The following is a 24,042-nucleotide window of genomic DNA, read 5'->3' as shown; positions in this document are numbered from 1 at the left end:
GCATTCCCTTTGCTATGTACCGTATACAGTGCTCGAACAACAATACTAAATCCATATAAGCTGTGCACTATGCATAATACACACAGATGTCTAGGTCCATGGAAAAACTTTTACCCATAGTAAAGAGTGATAACCCTATCAAGATCATCCATGCACCCGTAATAAGAACCATAGGTCCTTAACCCAAACATGTCCCTAACGGAAATAAAAAACGTCCTTTGTTCTCTGAGCATACTGATTGACAAATCTGACTGTTTTAAGTTGGGCAAAGCGTTTGTCTACAATGTGAGTTTTTGATATTGTACTATATTTAGTCTTTGGACGAATGGGGTTACTGTTTTTTACACATTTCATGAATCAAGTCGTGTGAGTACATGTTCACATGATCAGATCTTAATAATATTTATACAGGCAAGCCCCATATTATTGTGGAAGACTTAATTCTTTGTGCTACCGCGGATATGGTTGGGACAATGTTGGGGGAAAAGGCCCCAAAAAACTATACAGACAATGACTTCATCAAACAACACTATTTCACAACTCATCAGGGACATAGGAGTAGATATTTTGAAACAATTACTGCTTCTCATATAAGCCAGTGAATTATATGCGTCACAGCTGGATGAGTCAACAGACATGGCGGGCTTGGCACAGCTCCTGGTATTTGTCCGTTACGTTTATGGGGGGTAAATTAAGGAAGACATCCTCTTCTGGAAACCAGGACAACAGTAGAGGATATTTTTAAGCACTGGACAGCTTTGTGACATCAAATGGACTTTGGTGGTATCTGATGGCGCAAAAGCCATAACAGGGAGACTGTGGAGTGGTAATGCGCGTGCAGCAATTGCTTCCAACGCCACTTGGGTACACTGTAGCATCCACCAAGAGGTTCTTGCTGCCAAGGGAATGCCTGACAGCTTGAAAGATGTTTTGAACACTACAGTGGAAATTGTTAAAGCAAGGCCGCTGAACTCTCCTGTATTTTCTGTACTATGCAATGATATGGACAGTGACCATGTAATGCTCTTACAACATACTGTGTGCTGGTGTGCTGGTTATCAAGGGGCAAAGTATTGACACAAGCTTAAAGATTTTTTTATTTACCATAATTTTCACTTATCTGACCACTTGCATGATGACAAGTTTCTCACACGACTGGCCTATCTAGGTGATGTTTTTTCTCTCCTGAATGATCTGAATCTAGGATTACGGGGACTCTCTGGAACTATGTTCAATGTGATGGACAAAATTGAGGCTATGATTAAGACGTTGGAGCTCTTCTCTGTCTGCAATAAAAAGGACAACGCATAGGTCTTTCCATCAATGTATGAGTTTTTGTGTTTAACTGAACTCAAGTTTACGGACAATGTCAAATGTGATATAACAAAGCACCTGAGTGAGATGGGTGCGCAATTTCGCAGGTACATTTCCAGAAACAGATGACACAAACAACTGGATTCATTATCCCTTTCATGCCCAACCTCCAGTCCACTTACTGAACAAGACAGCCTCATCGATATTGCAACAAGCGGTTCTGTGAAAATGTAATTTAATCAGAAGCCACTGCCAGAGTATCCTGCCCTTTGCAACCATGTACCTATGTGAGAGTGGATTCTCGGCCCTCACTAGCATGAAAACTAAATACAGGCATAGACTATGTGTGGAAAATGATTTAAGACTGAGACTCTCTCCAATACAACCCAACATTGCAGAGTTATGTGCATCCTTCCATGCACACCCTTTTCATTACTCTGTGGTGAGTTATTCACAATTTTATATGTAAGATGGTTCAATGAAGAGCAAAATTATTGATTATTATATTATTATTTGTGTCCTGGTCCTATAAGAGCTCTTTGTCACTTCCCACTAGCTGGGTTGAGACAAAAACTCACACTCATTCTTATGATTAATAAATGTATTGTATAGTGTGTGTGTGGCAGGCTTACAATGATGGCAAAAAAACAACATTTGAGAGTGCACTAGCCCTGATGCTAGAGGTGGTACACAGCTGGAGGTTTAATGTTTGAAGGGGTACGGGACTATAAAAAGTTTGTGAACCACTGGCCTAGACCAATATACTGTATATATACTGCTCAAAAAAATAAAGGGAACACTTAAACAACACAATGTAACTCCAAGTCAATCACACTTCTGTGAAATCAAACTGTCCACTTAGGAAGCAACACTGATTGACAATAAATTTCACATGCTGTTGTGCAAATGGAATAGACAACAGGTGGAAATTATAGGCAATTAGCAAGACACCCCCAATAAAGGAGTGGTTCTGCAGGTGGTGACCACAGACCACTTCTCAGTTCCTATGCTTCCTGGCTGATGTTTTGGTCACTTTTGAATGCTGGCGGTGCTTTCACTCTAGTGGTAGCATGAGACGGAGTCTACAACCCACACAAGTGGCTCAGGTAGTGCAGCTCATCCGGGATGGCACATCATTGCGAGCTGTGGCAAGAAGGTTTGCTGTGTCTGTCAGCGTAGTGTCCAGAGCATGGAGGCGCTACCAGGAGACAACACAGTACATCAGGAGACGTGGAGGAGGCCGTAGGAGGGCAAAAACCCAGCAGCAGGACCGCTACCTCCACCTTTGTGCAAGGAGGAGCAGGAGGAGCACTACCAGAGCCCTGCAAAATGACCTCCAGCAGGCCACAAATGTGCATGTGTCTGCTCAAACGGTCAGAAACAGACTCCATGAGGGTGGTATGAGGGCCTGACGTCCACAGGTGGGGGTTGTGCTTACAGCCCAACACCGTGCAGGACGTTTGGCATTTGCCAGAGAACACCAAGATTGGCAAATTTGCCACTGGTGCCCTGTGCTCTTCACAGATGAAGCAGGTTCACACGTGACAGAGTCTGGAGACTCCGTGGAGAACCTTCTGCTGCCTGCAACATCCTCCAGCATGAACGGTTTGGCGGTGGGTCAGTCATGGTGTGGGTGGCATTTCTTTGGGGGGCCGCACAGCCCTCCATATGCTCGCCAGAGGTAGCCTGACTGCCATTAGGTACCGAGATGAGATCCTCAGACCCCTTGTGAGACCATATGCTGGTGCGGTTGGCCCTGGGTTCCTCCTAATGCAAGACAATGCTAGACCTCATGTGGCTGGAGTGTGTCAGCAGTTCCTGCAAGAGGAAGGCATTGATGCTATGGACTGGCCCGCCCATTCCCCAGACCTGAATCCAATTGAGCACATCTGGGACATCATGTCTCGCTCCATCCACCAACGCCATGTTGCACCACAGACTGTCCAGGAGTTGGCGGATGCTTTAGTCCAGGTCTGGGAGGAGATCCTTCAGGAGACCATCCGCCACCTCATCAGGAGCATGCCCAGGCATTCTAGGGAGGTCATACAGGCACGTGGAGGCCACACACACTACTGAGCCTCATTTTGACTTGTTTTAAGGACATTACATCAAAGTTGGATCAGCCTGTAGTGTGGTTTTCCACATTAATTTTGAGTGTGACTCCATATCCAGACCTCCATGGGTTGATAAATTGGATTTCCATTGATTATTTTTGTGTGATTTTGTTGTCAGCACATTCAACTATGTAAAGAAAAAAGTATTTAATAAGATTATTTCATTCATTCAGATCTAGGATGTGTTATTTTAGTGTTCCCTTTATTTTTTTGAGCAGTGTATTTTGGTTCATATTTTTGTTCAGTGTATATTGGTCCAGGCAATCAATATACCAAAAATGATTAAGATCAGATAATTTTGACTTGATTCTTGAAAATAAAACCTGTTACACTATGTGTCGAAAGACTAAGTACAGTACTATACAGAAACTACTGACAATTGAATAATACATTTGTCATATTTGGGCTTTGAACAGTTTAAGTAACAAAACTATAGGCTTTTAAACTATTTAATTCAGAAATGCATTTCAAAAGTCATTTAAAGATTTTTTTTTATATAATATTATTATAAATAATGAGAAACTTAAAATGTCAATGTGGCCTGTCTAGACACTTGTACTAACTATGTTGACTCCAAATGTGATACTTTTACACCAAACAGAATTTGTTCTGTGGCTCGTTTTGATATTGTACTAAATATAGTACAGCACATGTCAAACTCATTCCATGGAGGGCCGAGTGTCTGCAGGTTTTCGCTCCTCCCTTGTGCTTGATTGATGAATTAAGGTCACTAATGAGTAAGGAACTCATCACCCCACCTTGTTGTCTAGGCCTTAATTGAAAGGAAAATCAAAAACCTGCAGACTCTAGGCCCTCCATGGAATGAATTTGACACCCCTGTAGTACAAGTACATGAATGGGTTTTAAGTCCTGTACCACAATACACTAAATCATCCACTGGATGCAAGCCCCAGACAGCAGAGCACTGGTTCAGTTATCTTTGCATGCCAATAGTTTACTGTTCCACAACATGTTCTCATTGGTTTCATTTCCAATATTTTGCCTTTTTACCCATTCCACTGGTTTTATCTACAAAGCAGTCTTTCTGTTTCCTATTTTTCTGGGTAAAACATGGCTTTCTGTAGCCTTCTCCCAGAGCTTCAGTCTCCCCAAGTGGGGAGTGGATGTCATCTGCCCAGCAGCAGACAGAGGAGATAAAGGAAATGTTAGGGAGAGAAATGTCAGCTCCACCTGGAAATGCTATGTGTTAGGGGAGAGGATGAGTGATACGCTAACAGGTGGAGCCAGTCTCCTGTTCGGTTTGTGAATTCACAGCCAATGCCCTCACACATTATATATTAAACATGCTTTAGTTTCTGGTTCTGTTGTTGTGTTATATTCTTTCTCAGGCAGCTTATTGGCTGAGCATTAAAACAAAACTCCCTTTAAAGAAAATAGGACTTTGTTAGGCAGGTTTGCTTTGTTGTCGGTTGCAGGAAGACAAGATTGTGATCGGAGCTTGAGCGGTTAAAGAATGAAAAGTCAGAGAGATGAGGGAGATGTTGGATCCTGACAGGGAGCTGGGACTGAGTCATCTTTGATAAGGATGCAAAGCCCACAGGGTGAGCACGTAGCAGCACGTAGGGACTGGGAGACTGGAAGATGAACCACTAACCATAGATAGACCTAATTAAAATGTGATTCTCACTTCAGGGAGATTACAGAGAAGGCCCACAGAAAATGATGGATGAGAAATGAATGAAAAGAGACAGAGGGATTCCTCCCTCGCCAGCTCCACCTGAATGGTGGTGGGGAGTCGTCTCTTTTTTCTGTTCTGTTAGAATGAAGTTGAGTGACAGGGTGACAGGGTGTACTGATGCCTGGGATCATTCGTGGCTCACAAGATGATTGACAGGTGGAAAGCAAGGAGGTGAGCACTCTGTGTCATTGCATTTAAAATGGATGAAAAGCAATATGTGAATTCGAGACATTCACCTTGAGCGTTGTTGGCCTGCAGACGACTGACGTGAATGTCGTTTACTATGCAGGGTGGCCTTTTGTTATGGGAAATCTGTGGAACAGCAGAAGAAAACTGTTGTTTATGATCGACTTAGGGCTGGCACAATTACGTATAATCATGTAAACGATTATTATAGATGAAGACTGTCATGGAAATGAAATGAATCTGTGCAGCTGACTGAAGACAGGACAGCCAGGCATTCGTGCAGTGGAGTCCGTATCCACGGTAACACGGACTCTGTACAACATGATGAAACTTTCTTTTTCCTTGCTTAAACAAGCAAAGTGTTGTAGAAATGAGTATTTGGTGGCCTAGACAAGCATCAGCACATGCGGTCAGGAGCAAATGAGAGGAGAAAATGTACATTTTATTATATATATATACAGTACCAGTCAAAAGTTTGGACACACCTACTCATTCCAGGGTTTTCTTTATTTTTACTATATTTTACATTGTAGAATAATAGTGAAGACATCAAAACTAGGAAACAACACATATGGAATCATGTAGTAACCAAAAAAGTGTTAAACAAATCAAAACATATTTTATATTTTAGATTCAAAGTAGCCACCCTTTGCCTTGATGACAGCTTTGCACACTCTTGGCATTCTCTCAACCAGCTTCATGAGGTATTCACCTGGAATGCATTTCAATTAACAGGTGTGACTTGTTAAAAGTACATTTCTGGAATTTCTTTCCTTCTAATGTGTTTGAGCCAATCAGTTGTGACAAGGTAGGGGTGGTATACAGAAGATAGCCCTATTTGGTAAAAGTCCAAGTCATTATTATGGCAAGAACAGCTAAAAAAAGCAAAGAGAAATGACAGTCCATCATTACTTTAAGATATGAAGGTCAGTCAATGTAGAAAATAGTAAAAATAAAGAAAAATCCTGGAATGAGTAGGTGTGTCCAAACTTTTGACTGGTACTGTATATACTGTGTATACATACAGTACCAGTCAAAAGTTTGGACACACTTACTCATTCAAGGGTTGTTCTTTATTTTTTGTATTTTCTACATTGTAGAATAATAGTGAAGACATCAAAACTATGACATAACACATATGGAGTCATGTAGTAACCCAAAAAATGTTAAACAAACAAATCATATTTTAGATTCTTCAAAGTAGCCACACAAAGTAGCTTTTCCAACAGTCTTGAAGGAGTTCCCACATATGTTGAACACTTGTTGGGTGAAACAACTCATCCCAAACCATCTCAATTGGGTTGAAGACTGGTGATTGTGGAGGCCAGGTCATCTGATGCAGCACTCCAACACTTTCCTTCTTGGTCAAATAGCCTTTACACAGCCTGGAGGTGTGTTTCGGGTCATTGTCCTGTTGAAAAACAAATGATAGTCCTACGTAGAGTAAACCAGATGGGATGGCATATCGCTGCAGAATGGTGTGGTAGCCATGCAGGTTAAGCGTGCCTTGAATTATAAATGAATCACTGACAGTGTCACCAGCAAAGCACCCCCACACCATCACACCTCCTCCTCCATGCTTCACGGTGGGAAGCACACATGCAGAGATCATCCGTTCTTCAAAAGTTATTGAAATTTTCCGGATTGACGGACCATGTCTTAAAGTAATGATGGACTGTCATTTCTCTTTGTTTATTTGAGCTGTTCTTGCCATACTATGGACTTGGTCTTTTACCAAATAGGGCTTTTTTCAGTATATATATAAATTGTTAATTAGTGTTATAATTCCTAATTTTGTGGTCTTTCGTAACATGTTCCCCTTTGTTCATGTTGTTATGATACCGTGAAGGTTGGATGAAGTTAGTCTTTCTGAAAAGAAACTGAAAATAGACCTTCAATTAACTTTGCTACCGTACAAATCACAAATCTTTTTGAGTTCCAATGTGCATCCCAAACTACTGTGGTAGAGCTCTAAAACACCTTTCAAAATCATAAAGCTTTCTTACAAATAATATCTCTTAATACAAAACATGCTCTCCATATGTGAAACAATTTTCTCCTAGTTTGCCCTGTCTTGTCTAATCTAAATGACCTAAGGAACTATGTACGCTAGTTTCTTGTAGCTTTTTAATTGGTCACTATATCAGTGCTGGTTATGAGAAAGCATTGGGGTTGATACTGTGTAATGGAATGTGTTTTCTTACTCCAATGGAATAGGCCTGTGTGGTGTGGGTGGGAGTGTGCGGTCCTTGACTCAGGCTCTGGATCACTGATAGAAATGGAAGCATCCACTCTCCTGGCGCTAAGACTTGTCTTCAGAGAGCAGGTTCAGACAGAGTTCATAAGATCTGTGATATTTGATTTATGCTACATAATCTGCAGCTATTGATTTCTCTTGTTGGCCTTAGCAGTAGGCCTCTGTATTTCCATTCTTGACTCCGGTCTGTGTTGGAGTGCCCTACATTACGTTTCTTTCTCCTATGTGCATGTGCATAAACACTGCTTTATTCATATTCCTTATTCACCCTCTTCACACTATAGCCAGTGTTTCCCTTGGGGAGGGGGGGTCTTCCTGGGGCATACATTTATACATCTATTAATAGGGTTGGCTACACTTCCAGGATTACAAGCTACTTTGGAGCTTTCCCTGACGATCTGATGTTGTAATGTGTCACTCTGATCTTAAAAGTGCGTCACGTCAAAAACAAAATATATTTTTAAATGTTTTTCTATGGGGACGCGCCTTTAAGATCAGAGTGACACATTACAACAACAGATTGTCTGACCAACATCAGAATATAGGGGAAACACTGCTATAGCACATCTAAAACAGTGGGAGTGATTGTTTGAGTGTGCCTGTGCAAGTGCATAATTCGATTTCTGAATATTCTGACAAGTTTCCTAATCCTGAGCAGTTTTCAAAGCCAGACTTTAGAGAATATCATAACTCATCTACCATTGTCTGAATGTGAGTTTCTCAGAAAATCATTAGACAGCTTAGACCTGTCAAAACAAAATCAGCGATGAAAGTAAAGAAATGGCATCCAGCTAGTGACAGCATTCCATTTCCACTTCCTTCAACACTTAATTGAGTTGTTGTGATCTTGTTTCATACAATTTGTGAAGTGCCTCCAGTCTTTTTATGTCATGATTATTAGAAGACTTGATCTTCGCAGCTTTTATTTGCTCATTTCCATCATCTCTAAACCAATGAAGCAGTAACAAAGACCAGTAACGAGCCCTAGCGCAGCCATTGCCTCACATTACTAATGACCTCAAGTCTTTGACACTACACTGTCCCAATTACATCCTCTCTGTCTGGGTCACTGAGTGTGCCCACTGCCCAACAGCCTGAGTGTGCCCACTGCCCCCACTCATATATGATACAGTCTGGGTCAGTGACTGCAACAGTATACTCTGTGTCAGTGGTGACCAGCAGTATACTTAGTATACTCAAATACTCTGGGTCAGTGACAACAGTACTCCCAGTATTCCAGTCATGTTCTCCTCTCCCCCGGGTTGATGATGACACCCACTGGGATCATTGCTCAGCCTCCTGGCTGTGGTGGCATGGGCACTGGCACTGATAGGACCCCTGGTGTACACAGACACACACAACACACACACACACACACACACACACACACACACACACAAACACAGTCACTCTGGGCGCCCCAGATGGAGGCATTTCAATGTGGCTAGGTGCCCAGCATGGGGCCTAACTGTGCTATGTCTGCCTCTGTGCGGACTCACTGCACATATGGGCCAGTGAGAGGGAGAGATAAAATGGAATTTGCATAATAAAGAGGATCTTTAGCGATGCTGTGTGATTTTTCTCCCGCAAATGTCTCAGATGATGTATGTAGCCTAATATTTCTGTTTTTTTGAACTCCTGTCAGAGATTTTTACCTGAGGTTTTTTTAAAGCACTGAACCTCCCTTTTGCCCAACAGCCTAGATGTACAGTAACTCATTAATGGCCCCATGCAGTCTTTTTAATGTTATTTTAAAATCACCACAGTATGTTTAATAACACACTGTGTGTGTTTATTTCATGAAAATAACTCGAAATATATTTTTATCATTTATTTTCCTCATTTTGCTATTGAAATGCTCAGTCTGATTGTGTGGGCCTGTTGATATTAATGTTTATATATTTACATATAGAGCCCTGATTGGCAGATATGATCATGTGGACCAGGGGTGTCAAACAAATTTAGTGCCGGGTGCCACATTCTGTCCGGAATGCCTCACTGAAAATGTGTTATATTTCAAACAAAAAAATCCCCACTTGGTTTGCTTATCGCTGTATTCTCGCGTGGACAGATTTTGACGGGAGTGGAGCATCTCGCTTCACCTCTTCGTCTTGGTTATTAGCGAGCTGGACAGTCAAGAAACTGTTTGAATGTAGGCCTATTATCATTTCTACACCGTTTCAATTTGTCTATAGTAATTTTTAAGTGTATTGACTTATTTTCTTTGCTCAAACCACCCTTGGGCCGGATTGGATTGGAGCCAAATAAAACCACCCTCGGACCAAATTCAGCCAACGGGCCGCCAGTTGGGGAACCCTGCTCTACAGCTTACCCATTCAAAGTAGGAGGATCCATTGGTCAGAATAAACAGATCAGATTGTGACATGCTGTTGGCCAATTTATTTCTCTCCAAAGGCTCTTACACTAAAAGGGCATTGCCATTTTCACAGTTACAGAGTGTTATCTCTCGGCATCATAGTGTGTTAATATCTTATAAACAAATAAGAATCACATTTTGACAGTACTGCCACTTTAATGTAACACTGTGGTGCCATTCCTGGATGATGTGTCTCTGCGTGTGTGGGTGTATTCATGTTTTTCTGTCTGTGTGTGTATGTGTGTTTCCCTGTGTATGTAATGCACTGCTTTGAGTTGTGTGTGAGTATAGTAGAACAGTGAGTGTGATATGGAAATGGACAGAAGGCGAGAAAAAGAGGGAGAAGAGGGGGATATGGAGAAAGAGAATGAGACAGACTGAGAGACAAAGTGTGAGTCTGAGGGGGCTTGTTTGTCTTGCGGGTGCCAGTTTGGGCTGCTGCCTGGGTGCCAGAGTGACGTGGCGATCCGGGGGAATGGTTTTGCTCAGACAGATGGCACTGGGCCTTGTCAGAGTCCCAGCCTGTTAGTAGAATTGATTGCAGGGGCCTCTGCCAGTCTCTCCTAGGACCGTGGCCTATGCCAGCATATCCTGGGACTACCACCACCCTAGAGGAGACAGGTCATGTGACTCAGAGCTTGTTTGGGGGCTGGGTGAAAATGTTTGAACAATGGGCTCCCATGCAAAGGGTCCCCCGAGGCATGTTGTCATGAGCAATCTGGTCTTAATACAGAGCACATTCTAGCACAGCCATTCTGTTCAGCTCCAATCAGCTGCTGCTGTTTGTTGCCCCTGTTTTTTTTTTTTATCTTTACTGCAGAGCCAGCAGATCGGTGGTAGAAAAGTGCCTTACTGTAGCAGAATTACATTCTCTAACCTGGCAAGCGCTTTGACACTACTGACAATGATTCACCATATCCTTTTTTGGTGAGTTTATGGGACAATAGAGCTGAATACAAAAGACTCACGTAGGGGCAGCAGGTAGCCTAGCGGTTAAGAGCACTGTGCCAGTATCCGAAAGGTTGCTAGTTCAAATCCCTGAGCCAACTAGTTGAAAAATATGTCAGAGTGCCTTTGAGCAAGGCACTAAACCATATTGCTCTGGATAAGAGTTTCTGCTAAATGACTAAAACTTTGTGATGTGTCATATTTATAGATGTCTCTAGAGGCCCCTCTATGGGTCTGGATAACTTCTATCTGTCTGTGGTCACTGGCAACATGACCCTAACCCACACACTCAGACAATGCATCGACCCACTCACTGCAATGGCTGTAAAACTATACCCCCTGAAGAGAAGAGAGACCATTAGGATCTACCGTATCATAGGAAATCATATGGCTCATTGTCCTTCATGGTGGATTGGCATGAAAGCACATGACACAGATTGCAGTAACAACTATATTAGGATGCCTTATTATTCTAGTACCCAAATTATACCCATTGCCAGCAATTCACACTATTTTGTCTTCCACTTAAAAAGATTTCCCCAAAGTTTCATAATTCAGTGAGACTAGTCCAGTTTGCTGTAAGACTATAATAACACTGTTTATAATAGCAATATTTTGACAGAACCTTGAATTCATTTTGGCTGCATTCCATGTCGCATTTGAAATGGATGTCAGGAAGATTGCTCTGCGTTTCCATTTCTTCACTGTTGTGTTCATCAAAGACACGTTTTGGTTTTCATCCACAGTATCACAAGAAGAACACAAGTCATGAGGGACATGATTGACTCAAACAGGGCTTATTAACATTCTCATGTTCTACTTCTTGACATTCTTTCTGTTTCTATTGATCCCAATCCTCTCCACTTGAATTTAACACTGGGGGAAAAAATAAGCTTCTTTAAAGCCATGCCAGTTCTGTAAAACATAGATGATCACTATAAATTGATGGAGCACGCAAATATGAATACACATTAGCTCCCCTAAATAATCTTTCTAACTACAGTCTTCAAGTATTAAATGACTGCTCTTAATACCACACACTCACTGTAAATGTCCGGTTTTACGGCTAAGCTTGTAAAGTGGACGAGTATGTCAGTATCTCTAAGCTCTATATACTGTACAGTCTGTGTGCAAATATTATTTTAAGAGGAATGGGATCATTCTCTCTGTCCATTGAAGCTTGGATAGGTTTGCGCCTGCTCACACCATATCAGTAGGGACTGGCGAGCTGAAGCTGCAATTTTGGAAGTGATGAGATGTGTGCGAGCTGGGTCCTGAGAGTATGTGGTTATAATGAAAAGGGGAGAATAATGTCTCCATTAGCCTAACTCTGCTCTCAGCCACTGGAGAGGGCCTATTCGGCTTGGGGTCCCACCGTAGCAACAGGGGATTCGGCTTGGGGTCCCACTGTAGCAACAGGGGTGCAGAACCAGGGAGGGGGTAATTAGAGGATCAGAAATAGAGAGTGGTGGTGGTGGAGCTCTGAGTCTTATTGGCGCTGACTTTCCCAGCCCAGTCTTACCCATCCCTGGGATCATAGAGCATCTGCTGCACCAGTTGGGCTGCTCAAACGGGCATCAGAGAGAGGGCCCAGGGGTCATCTCTCCATCACAGTGCGACGAGGACCCGAAAGCCGCTCAATCGCTCTCTAACTAGTGCACTGCCATTCCATGATGGATGGCACTTGAGGGACTGGAACTGTGTGGGTCTGACATGTACTTCCTTATTTCCAGCGAGTCACAGAGGAATGGAGACGCTCTGGCCTTTAAGACTTTCTCACAGCCAGTGGAGGGTGTCCCACAATTCACTGTGGTTCATGACCCCTGCAAATGCTCCCAAAACACAAAAAAACTCTCTAGTTGTGCGGATGATTATACAATGTTTCTTTTAGGGTGCAAAAAACATTCACCTGATGTTACAAGAACATTACCAGAACACATTTCGTCTGTTCTTTGAAGGTTCCCAGAATGTTTCATTAGGCTGTGGGAACAGTTTGGTGGGAACATTATGGGGACATCCCAAAAGACAAGAATGTTACCAGAACCATTTTCTCTGTTCTTTAAAGGTTCCTAGAATGTTTATTTAGGTTGTGTGAACATTGTGGGGATATGACAAGAGACCAAACACTTAAACTGTCCAGCTGTGCTGACATTCAGGTAATGTTTGTATCAGGGTGCACAAAACATTATTTTGATGTTGACATAACAGCATTTGAGTTCTTTAAAGGTTCCCAGAATATTTAATTTGGTTGTGGGAACATTAAAAGAGAGAGATTCCCATAACACACAATATGCTCAGTTGTGATGACATTCATACAGTTTAAGTTAGGTTGCACAGGACATTCCCTTAATGTTGCAATGCAATTCTTGTGATATTCACGAAGGTTGCACAGTACATTCCCACAATGTTCCACAATTTCCAAATGAGCCCGTTTTTATTTTATTTTTATTTAACCTTAATTTAACTAGCCATGTCACTTAAGAACAAATTCTTATTTACAATGACGGCCTACCAAAAGGCAAAAGGCCTCCTGCAGAGACGGTGGCTGGGTTTAAAAATAAATTATCCTCTTACATCTAGGCGTTCCGCTAGCGGAACCCCGTTCCGCCAGCGGAACCCCTAGCCAACAGCCAATGGGATCGCATGGCGCGAAATACAAAAACAACTAAAATACCACAATTCAATTTTCTCAAACATACGACTATTTCACACCATTTGAAAGATAAACCTCTCCTGAATCCAACCACGTTGTCCAATTTCAAAAAGGCTTTACAGCGAAAGCAAAACATTAGATTATGTTAGGAGAGTACATAGACCAAAATAACCACACAGCCATTTTCCAAGCAAGCATATAAGTCAATAAAACCCAAAACACAGCTAAATGAAGCACTAACCTTTGATGATCTTCATCAGATGACACTCCTAGGACATTATGTTATACAATACATGTATGTTTTGTTCAATCAAGTTCATATTTATATCCAAAAATAGCTTTTTACATTGGCTCGTGATGTTCAGAAAATGTATTCCCACCAAAAACTTCCGGTGAATTTACAAAAATACCCATCATAAACGTTGACAAATACATAACAATTATTTTAAGAATTATAGATACAGAACTCCTTTATGCAATCGCTGTGCCATCACGGCGAGCTATTCAGACACCCGCCAAGTTTGGGGCAACCTAAACTCAGAATTAGTATTAGAAATATTGTATTACCTTTGCTGATCTTCATCAGAATGCACTCCCAGGACTGCTACTTCCACAAGAAATGTTGTTTTTGTTCGAAATAATCCATAGTTATGTCCAAATACCTCCGTTTTGTTCGTGCGTTCAGGTCACTATCCAAAGGGTAATGCGTGAGCGCAATTCGAGACACAAAAAGTCAAAATGTTCCATTACCATACTTGGAAGCATGTCAAACGCTGTTTAAAATCAATTTTTATGGTATTTTTTACGTAAAATTGCGATAATATTCCAACCGGACAATAGTGTATTCATTCAAGGAGAAAAAGAAAAAACAGCGTGCTCGCGGGAATGCGCATATCCAATCTCTTTGTCCTCAGGCAGACCACTCAGTAACTGAGCTCCTATACTCTGCCAAGAGACAGGAGAAGGCTCAATCCACTTTCTGAAGGCTTTAGACAGCCAATGGAAGCCTTAGAAAGTGCAACGTAACAGCACAGATACTGTAGTTTCGAAAGGGACTAGAAAGAAGTACTACATTTCTCAGATCCTACACTTCCTGGTTGACTTTTTCTCAGGTTTTTGGCTGCCATATGAGTTCTGTTATACTCACAGATACCATTCAAACAGTTTTAGAAACGTCAGAGTGTTTCTATCCAAATCTACTAATAATATGCATATTCTCATTTCTGGGCAAGAGTAGTAACCAGTTTAAATCGGGTACGTTTTTTCATCTGGCCCCTATCCATATCAGGTTAAACAAAAATATAGGACACTACATAAAGAGAGACCTAACACAACAACATAGCATGGTAGCAACACAACATGGTAGCAACACAAAATGTGTCACGGTTGTCGTAGGATGAAGGAGCGGGCCAAAGCGCAGTGTGTGTATCGTTCCACATTTTCTTTATTAAACTGTGAAACTAAGCAATACATACAAATAAACTGAAAGAACACAACAACAAACCATGACAAAGAGTTACAAAATACACCTACTCAAAATCAATCTCCCACAAACCCAGGTGGGAAAAACACCTACTTAAGTATGATCTCCAATTAGAGACAACGATGACCAGGTGCCTCTAATTGGAGATCATCCCAAACAAAACCCAACATAGAAATACAAAACTAGAACATAACAACAACGAAAATCTAAACTAGAAAAAACCCCTGTCAGGAATTATATTGGGTGTCTTATTTTTTACAATTAATCTAAATTCTGCATTTCTGACTGGATTTATAAATCTGGATGAAATAATTAAATCCTCTTTTAGTAGAGTGTATCTGAGTCTCAGTTTCACCATATTTTTTCAGAAGAAACATGGATCTGCAACCAGGTCATTAACCCTCTGCTCCTCCAGGGGATAGTGCAGAGGTCTAAGGCACTGCATCTCAGTGCAAGAGGTGTCACTAGAGTCCCTGGTTTGAATCCAGGCTGTATCACATTCGGCCGCGATTGGGAGTCCCATAGGGCGGCGCACAATTGGCCCAGCGTTGTCCAGGTTTGGCCGGGGTAGGCCGTCATTGTAAATAGGAATTTGTTCTTAACTGACTTGCCTAGTAAAAATATATGAAATAATAGCTGTGCCCTTACAGGGTTTTTGCAGTATAATATGGTCAATTAGGACACAGAACAATTTCTTTAAATGTTTCCATCTTCCTCGTGTGATGTGTACTTGTAACAGTATTTTATATATTTTTTCTTATCCAAAGTGACTTACAGCACCGAGTGCATGCATTTTTTTCGATAATGGTCCCTCATGGGAATCAAACCCACAACTAGGGCTGTTGCGGTGATTGTATTACTGCCACACCGGCGGCCACAACTCATGAAGGCAGTCAAATTCCATGTGACCGTTTAGTCACGGTAATTTGGCTTCTCCAAGTTCTGATGCTGCTGATGGTCGTTAGTAGCCTACCAAACTTGGTAACTGCCTGGTACTCAGCACTCTATTATCCCTCTAATCATTCTGACAACAATGAAAATGATATCGAAAATCTAATCAAACACTTCATGAGAGCCCATGAGCTCACGTTGTGCAATATTTCTATAGGCTATGCAATAGAAAACAGAGTGACGGCCTCAATTAAAAAGAGGAGGATCCCTATAACTTTCCTAATATTAAGCACATTGCTTATCTTTACAACAGCAGTATCGCCTACCAGGCTGGTATAACATTTTTGTAAAAATATGTTTTGGTCCATTCTAAATCAAAACAAATTTGACAAATACTGTATATTATTTAATATACGTAAAGACAAGATTAAATCAAGAATAGTCTGAAGAGTTACAATAATAGCCTATCTCTTATGAATGATATCACTTGTGAATGATGCCCAGCTTAAGGCAAGAAACAATGGCTTTTTTTAGTGACTTTTTCTGTTCATAGCCTAGCCCATATGTTTTGATAAGGTTTGTATCACAACTAAAGTGGCCAAATAACTTAATCCGCTTTACAAGGGGTGTAGAGCCTAACTGGCATACATAAGCAGCAAATGAGTTTCAAGTTTGGGGAAGATTATTTTCACCATAAAAATGCACCTTTATAATAAAAGCATTGCGTGCATAATTGTATTTGTGGTGACTTTTGATAATGGTGTTTTCCCCTAATGGAACATTCGCACTTATAGCCTAATGTTGTGTGCGCTTATAATGTGAAGAAATAGCCTTATACTTTATCAACATTTTAAGCTAAACGTTCTGATCTGTTGTGTCAGCCACATTGCGTAAAAAGTGGTTTTGTATTAATTTGGGATCTATCGAATCCAACAACTGTCCCAGACGATGTTTGGAATATTTATTTCTCGCACAGAACAGAATAGGTCAACTTTTGTACTATGGGGGATAGTCGCTTGACTTAGGCTAGTGCTTTTTCTGTTCATTAGGCCTACTCATCTTGTTGGCTGACGAAAAGTAAATGTGGACAGTTCTTCCAATATCTTCAATATGCACCTCGGAATTGGATAACCACGCATGCAGTTGCGTCTCTGATGTGTCTGTCTTCACTTGTAGCCTGAGAGAAAGACCCGATCACGTGATGGAGAACCATGTGAGTGAGAGGTGCTTCGGAGTGCGCAGCACATAGGGAGAAGGGCACAACGGCATGGATTTTTTTGGGGTGCATTATGGCCACACAAATGGGCCGCCGCCGTGAAATTCGAGACATTATCAAGTGCTTGTCAAATTGTGAGTGATTGACTGATGAAGCCTGCGCATAAAAACAAAGCAGAGCTCATGCCTTTCAAGCCACTTTTTTCAAGTTATCATTAGAGTTGCATCATGCAGTCAATGTATTAAAAATCTAAACATATAGTCCAACGTTTGTAGAACAACTAAAGTTAAATTAATAACTCTAAATTAAGCATATAGGAATACCTATTTCTTTGTTAACAGCTCAACACAGAATAGCCGCATGTGCGTACTGCCTCAAATCATTTGGTGAAAATATCCTGTCTTTTATTTAGTTTTGTTCAATTGTATTCTTCATACTATAAAATAATGGCATGTAATTCTAAGCAAATATTGTCTGCTAAATGAACTAGTGTAGCCCACAGCCATTTGGCATAGCCAGATCAGGACCTAACATATGAACAACATACAACTTAAAAATAACGATTTCTAAACATTCTTGAAATGTTCTGAGGACCTCCAATACAAGGTATAATGGATATCGCATGAACATCAAAGGAATATTATGATAAACACTCCCCCACCCTCCGAAAATGCTATGAACATCATAAAAACATACTTTTTTGCAACTCAATATGAGGAAGGTGTTCTTAATGTTTTGTACACTCAGTGTATCGTGCATGATTTCTTGTAGCAGTAGACAGCTGATCCCACAAAACCACCAGTGAAGGACAGGTGGGAGCTCTGTTATGGCTTTAAAGGTCATTTTAACAAAACATTTGGCCTCACAGAAACACCTGAGCCATTGTGTCCCTCAGTTCTGCCACATCTGAGCCATACTTAGATGTGTAGTGGTTTTTGTACTTTATGATTATTTCTGTCCCAGGATTCCGAGGCTTTCTCCAAAAGACTTCTGCGCTGACCTCTCTTCCTCATAGCTTAAAGTCGGTCAGAAACACAGGAAGCTGAATGAAAGGGATTAGTCCACAGGTGGGAACAATAAGGGAGGGTGGAAGGGGCAGGCTGGCAGGGGATGACTGGACTTCAGAGGAGATCTACTGAGGCTAAATCCCAGAGCTACTGCTGCATTTCTCACTTCTAGAAGATCGTTATGGGTGAGGAAGTAGACCAGATACAGGTTCAACAATTAATCAGATATCTTGAAAGTTACTCACTTCTCATTTTTTGTGTGAAAAATTAACATGCTGAGTTTTGCTTCCTTAGCCTGAAGAAAGGCTGCACAGAGCAGCTAAAGACTGGAGGACAGGCAGGAATGATCACTGGGACGATATGCTGCTTTGCCTCTCCTCACTCAGTGTCTCAGGATCTCAAAGAGCATCCCCAAAATTCCCATGGCAATTTGGACTGATATTTAATGAGAGCGTATGCAGAATTTATATGCTGTCCTAAATCCACCTAAGCACATCAGAATTATATTTATTGAAAACAAGGAATTTCTTGTATGAATTTGATTAGTGAAAAAATTGTGCATTTGTGGTTATTTGTGTGTTGTTATGTACAGATAACTACCAAAATAAAGGAAACACCAACATAAGGTGTCTTAATAGGGTGTTGGGCCACCACAAGCCCCCTTTATGCTCCTTTGAGACCCCTCTTTCAAAGTCACTGAGATCTCTTACTCTAGCCATGGTAGCCAAAATAATGGTTAGCTGGGCATTTTTATACATGAATCTAAGCATGATGGGATATTAACTCAGGCACCACACCTGTGTGGAAGCATCTGCTTTCAATATACTTTGTATCCCTTATTTACTTAGGTGATTCCTTTATTTTGGCAGTTACCTGTACGTATGTGTTTAGCTACAAATTGTATTCCCCTCTTTTTTCCTCTTTCCATCTTTTTGAGGGAGAAAAAGTGTCAGGTATCTATTTTTCCTCTCTCCCTCATTTTGAGGGAGACATAATGTCAGGTATCTCTGCCTACCAAAGGGAACTGTTGTGAATGCTTTAGTAAACACACTCAATGTCACTGAAAAACAAACAAACACAAGACCCAGGAATGTTATTTTTCCCACTATGCATGAACAAATCACTATCTATTTACAGACTATTTTGATATCACACTCCATCTCTATATTTAGAATACCTAGAGTAACAATATCTGCATAAATGGGGTCTTGTTTCCACTGTCTGTGGGTTGCCTTGAATACATGTTTCATTCACAAATTAAACATTTTGCATTAACCACAATTATATATACAGTACAAGTCAAAGGTTTGTGTACACCTACTCATTCAAGGGTTTTTCTTTATTTTTGCAAATTTCTATATTGTATAATATCAGTGAAGACATCAAAACTATGAAATAACAGATATGGAATCATGTAGTAACCAAAAATGCGTTAAACAAATCAAAATATATTTTATATTTGAGATTCTTCAAAGTAGCCACCCTTTGCCTTGATGACAGCTTTGCATTCTCTCAACCAGCTTCATGAGGTAGTCACCTGGAATGCATTTCAATTAACAGGTGTGCCTTGTTAAAGTCAATTTGTGGAATTTCTTTCTTTCTTAATGCGTTGTGTTAATCAGTTGTGTTGTGACAAGGTAGGGGTGGTATACAGAGGGTCCTCCTCAGAGGAGGAAGGGGAGGACCATCCTCCTCAGTGAATTTCACAAAAATAAAAATGGTAAAACCCTGAAAAATATATCCTTTTTAGATTAAACTATAGTAAATATATTCACATCACTAAATAATTCATTAAAACACACTGCTTTGCAAAAATGTCTACAGTAGCCTCAACAGCACTCTGTAAGGTAGCACCATGGTGCAGGACAATACAAAACCCAGGAAGCTCTTGGTTCAACCCCCTTCCCTAGACTAATGACCACTTCCAGAGGACGTCAACCTATCAGAGCTCTTGCAGCATGAACTGACATGTTGTCCACCCAATGAAAGGATCATAAAATGAATCTATTACTGAAAGCGTAAGCTAAAGCTAGCTAGCACTGCAGTGCATAACATGTGGTGAGTAGTTGACTCAAAGAGAGAGAAGGAACAGTTTTCAACAAATTCATTTCTTTAAAAAAGTGAGAGTGCCATTTTGTTTCAGTTACTTAGCTAGCAAATGCATCTGGCTAGTTTAGTTACTCAAACACCAGGCTCAAACAGAGGGATGCTATGTTGGATAGTCATAGCCATGTAGCTAACACAACACTGGAACTCTTCCAAGTCAAGGTAAGCTTTTGTTTATATTAATCTATTGCCACTGGGGCCCGCCTGTTTAACTGCTTACTGACTATACACTGTAGCATTACTGCATGATTGAAGCGAGTTTACTAACGCATTAGTTATATTAGCTATGTTGACTAGGACATTACTTTAGCTAATATGGGGACAACGATGTAGGCTGTGTGTAGCAGTTATGACATGTTTTGGGGGGAAAAATTGCCTGGTCATATACAGCTGATGTGTTGTTCATTGAAGTCCACAAACGAAGGGAAAAGGTGATAGGAGGAGAGCATAGAGGCTTGAATGAATACAACGTGGCTGCTACGTATGAAAGTGAACTGTGTTTATGTGTAATCGGGTGTATTCATTCTGCCGATCTGTTGAAAAACGTTTCTTAAACGGAATCAAACAAAACAGGGATAAAAATATATTAATTTGTCCACTAGAAACTCTTGTTTGCAACTGTTGGGCTAATGATTACACACTAGATATGCTAGATGCAGGCAAGAGTGTGCAAGGCGCTATTGAATGTGCCACTGTCTGTCATCTAAAAAATTTATCTTGACCTGTGTGCACCTATGTTGTAAACTTTCATTCATAGGCTAGGTTGTAGCAACCTCATGATGGGTATAGGGAAAATGTGAGTTTCATGTAGTAGCCTAAACCTATCAATGTTACATTGAACTGGTTGAATGGAATATGAATGACAGTCATCCAACATGCTGTAATAGAAATAAGGCAATACTCATGAACAAAAAAAGTGTCCTGCCTCATCATCAACGACACTGGCCGCCACTGGCGGTATACAGAAGACAGCCCTATTTGGTAAAAGACCAAGTCCATATTATGGCAAGAACAGGTCAAATAAGCTAAGAGAAATGACAGTCCATCGTCACATTAAGACATGAAGGTCAGTCAATGCGGAACATTTCAAGAACTTCTAAAGTTTCTTAATTTGCAGTCGCAAAAACCATCAAGTGCTATGATGAAACTGGTTCTCATGAGGACCGCCACAGGAAAGGAAGACCCAGAGTTACCTCTGCTGCAGAGGATATGTTCATTGGAGTTACCATTCTCAGAAATCAGCAACTAACTGCACCCCAAATAAATGCTTCACAGAGTTCAAGTAACAGACACATCTCAACATCAGCTGTTCAGAGGAGACTGAGTGAATCAGGCCTTCATGGTTGAATTGCTTCAAAGAAACCAGTACTAAAGGACACCAGGAAGAGACTTGCTTTGGCCAAGCAATGGACAGTAGACCGATGGAAATCTGTTGTTTGGTCTAATGAGTTCAAATTTGAGATTTTTGGTTCCAACTGCCGTGTCTTTGTCAGACGCAGAGCAGGTGAACGGATGTTCTCTGCATGTGTGGTTCCCGCCGGGAAGCACGGAGGAGGAGGTGTGGGGGTGCTTTGCTGGTGACACTGTCTGATTTATTTAGAATTCAAGGCACACTTAACCAGCATGGCTACCACAGCATTCTGCAGCGATACACCATCCCGTCTGGTTTGAGCTTAGTAGGACTATCATTTGTTTTTCTACAGGACAATGACCCAACACACCCCCAGGCTGTGTAAGGGCTATTTGACCAAGAAGGAGAGTGATGAGTGCTGCATCAGATGACCTGGCCTCCACAATCCCCCAACCTTAAACCAATTGAGATGGATGAAGAGCAGAGTGAAGGAAAAGCAGCCAACAAGTGCTCAGCATATGTGGGACCTCCTTCAAGACTGTTATAAAATAATTCTAGGTGAAGCTGATTGAGAGAATGCCAAGTGTGCAAAGCTGTCATTGAGACAAAGGGTGGCTACTTTGAATTATCTCAAATATAAATTATATTTTGATTTGTTAAACACTTTTTTTGGTTACTACATGATTCCATAGGTGTTATGTCATAGTTTGGATGTCTTCACTATTATTCTACAATCCGTAGAAAATAATAAATAAAGAAAAACCCTTGAATGAGTAGGTTTTTACTAACTTTTCACTGGTACTGTACATATGTAATTGGAAGACCACACAGTCAATCCCAAGCCATAATGTCTTTATTTTTTCTTCCATCTCTCTATGAATTGTGGTTCTCTAATGACTATTCCCTATCGATCACAAGCATTGTGGCACACACTGGAAAGCAGCCGGTGGGGAGAGGGAGCATTTGCAATCAGACAGTGAGGAGCAGTGTGAAATCTCTGGAAGAGCAGCTTCCCCCCCATGCCCGTGGGCAGGGGATCAGTCGACAAGAGAAAGCCTGCCTCAGACACCCAACACCTCCCACTGGCACCCTGATGCAAGCTGCATGCAAAACCACCCCTCCCATGTGTCTATCAGCTGAGGGGGTTAAGCTCTGCACGCAGCCCCCTCCCTTTTCTCTCCTCCATGGTCCTGCATGGTAGAGTGCATGTTACACCAGTGTGAAGGAAGTGCATTTGGAATCAATGATGAAGTTCACTGGGAATCAAAGACCGAGAGGTGGATGTGATAGTGAATGTGGCTCAGCAGGGTTTCCTGTTGTTCAAGGCTAAGTGTGTCTGATGTAATAAAAGGAATATATGAAATGTAAAAATTAAAGAGACGTAAGTAAATGAGCGAGAGTGAGAGCTGTATTGGCTGATCCCGTGCTGTCTCCACATCCGGAGAGTCCAGGATTTGATGTGCAGGGAGAAAAATAGCATTGAGTCACCTCTCTTCAAAACCAAATCACCTGCTCTCTAAATCCAATCACCTCCCTGTTAAACCCAGTGCCCTGCCAGTGCTGTGGCTCGCCCATCCGCTCTCTCTGGGATGCCCGCTCTCCTCCTGCTCCCGACCTATTGGAGCTGCGCTCTCCAGACTGTAAACTCTAAAGGGTTTGTTCCAGACATAGACCTTGATTTACTTCAGGCTCCACTCCAGGAGAAAACAGGCTTTCAAAAATCCCCTTTTTCCCTTGCCTGTCTTTGGCTGCTCCTTTAATCTACTGTGCAACTCCTTTGATGTATCTTCCATGTCCACTGTGTGTTTGGGGTCTGTTTATTTCAGCAGTGTGAGCTGGGCTGAGTTGATGTGCACGGTAGGTAAAAGGGTTAATACTGTGGCTTTGTGTTAAAGGGAACTGGGAGGCTCCCATTCCCTGTGTTGTACAGATGGAACAGCCCAGAAGTCCTGTCTAATGCCTGCATCAGGGCTAGCTGTGGGTATAGACACAGAGAGACTGGTTGGGAACTGGTCCCCCGGGGCTTTTCTGCAGGCAAACAGACTTCCATCTGCAGATTCAAGGCAAACACATCTAAGTGTTGCTATGCTAGCTCTGCTTGTTTCTATGTGAATTGCACAGAAATCTGAACTGACAAAATAATGTTATTTGTGTTTTGGGGGTTCATAGCTAGGTACTTTCAAGTTACAGTACAAATTGACTGAGGGGTTGTTCTCTTTGACCCAGTCACCATACCTTGTATTTTCTGTGACTGCCCAAAAATGGTGTCGGTATACAGTACAGCTATATCCAGCTATTGATTTGAATCAATGCTGTTTGGAAGGAGGTCAGTAGGTCGTGGACCTATTTAATTAATTAGGAATGGTAGAATGAAAAATGGATAAGAATCAGAACATGGACTAATTTCAGACCTGCCAGTCAATAACAGCCATACCAAAAT

General features: G+C 41.4%; 1 protein-coding gene across 1 annotated transcript in view; it reads left to right on the top strand.

Moving 5' to 3' along the window:
- Positions 1-24,042, top strand: part of LOC106568095 (protocadherin-1) — a 145,513-nt gene that overhangs the window by 116,149 nt on the left and 5,322 nt on the right. The gene's annotated exons all lie outside the window — the stretch shown is intronic.

This window comes from Salmo salar, chromosome ssa13 (assembly GCF_905237065.1).
Source record: "Salmo salar chromosome ssa13, Ssal_v3.1, whole genome shotgun sequence".
Classification (NCBI taxonomy): Eukaryota; Metazoa; Chordata; class Actinopteri; order Salmoniformes; family Salmonidae; genus Salmo; species Salmo salar.
Note: the sequence above shows the minus strand (reverse complement) of the source record. Positions and strands in the feature narration are given on the sequence as shown.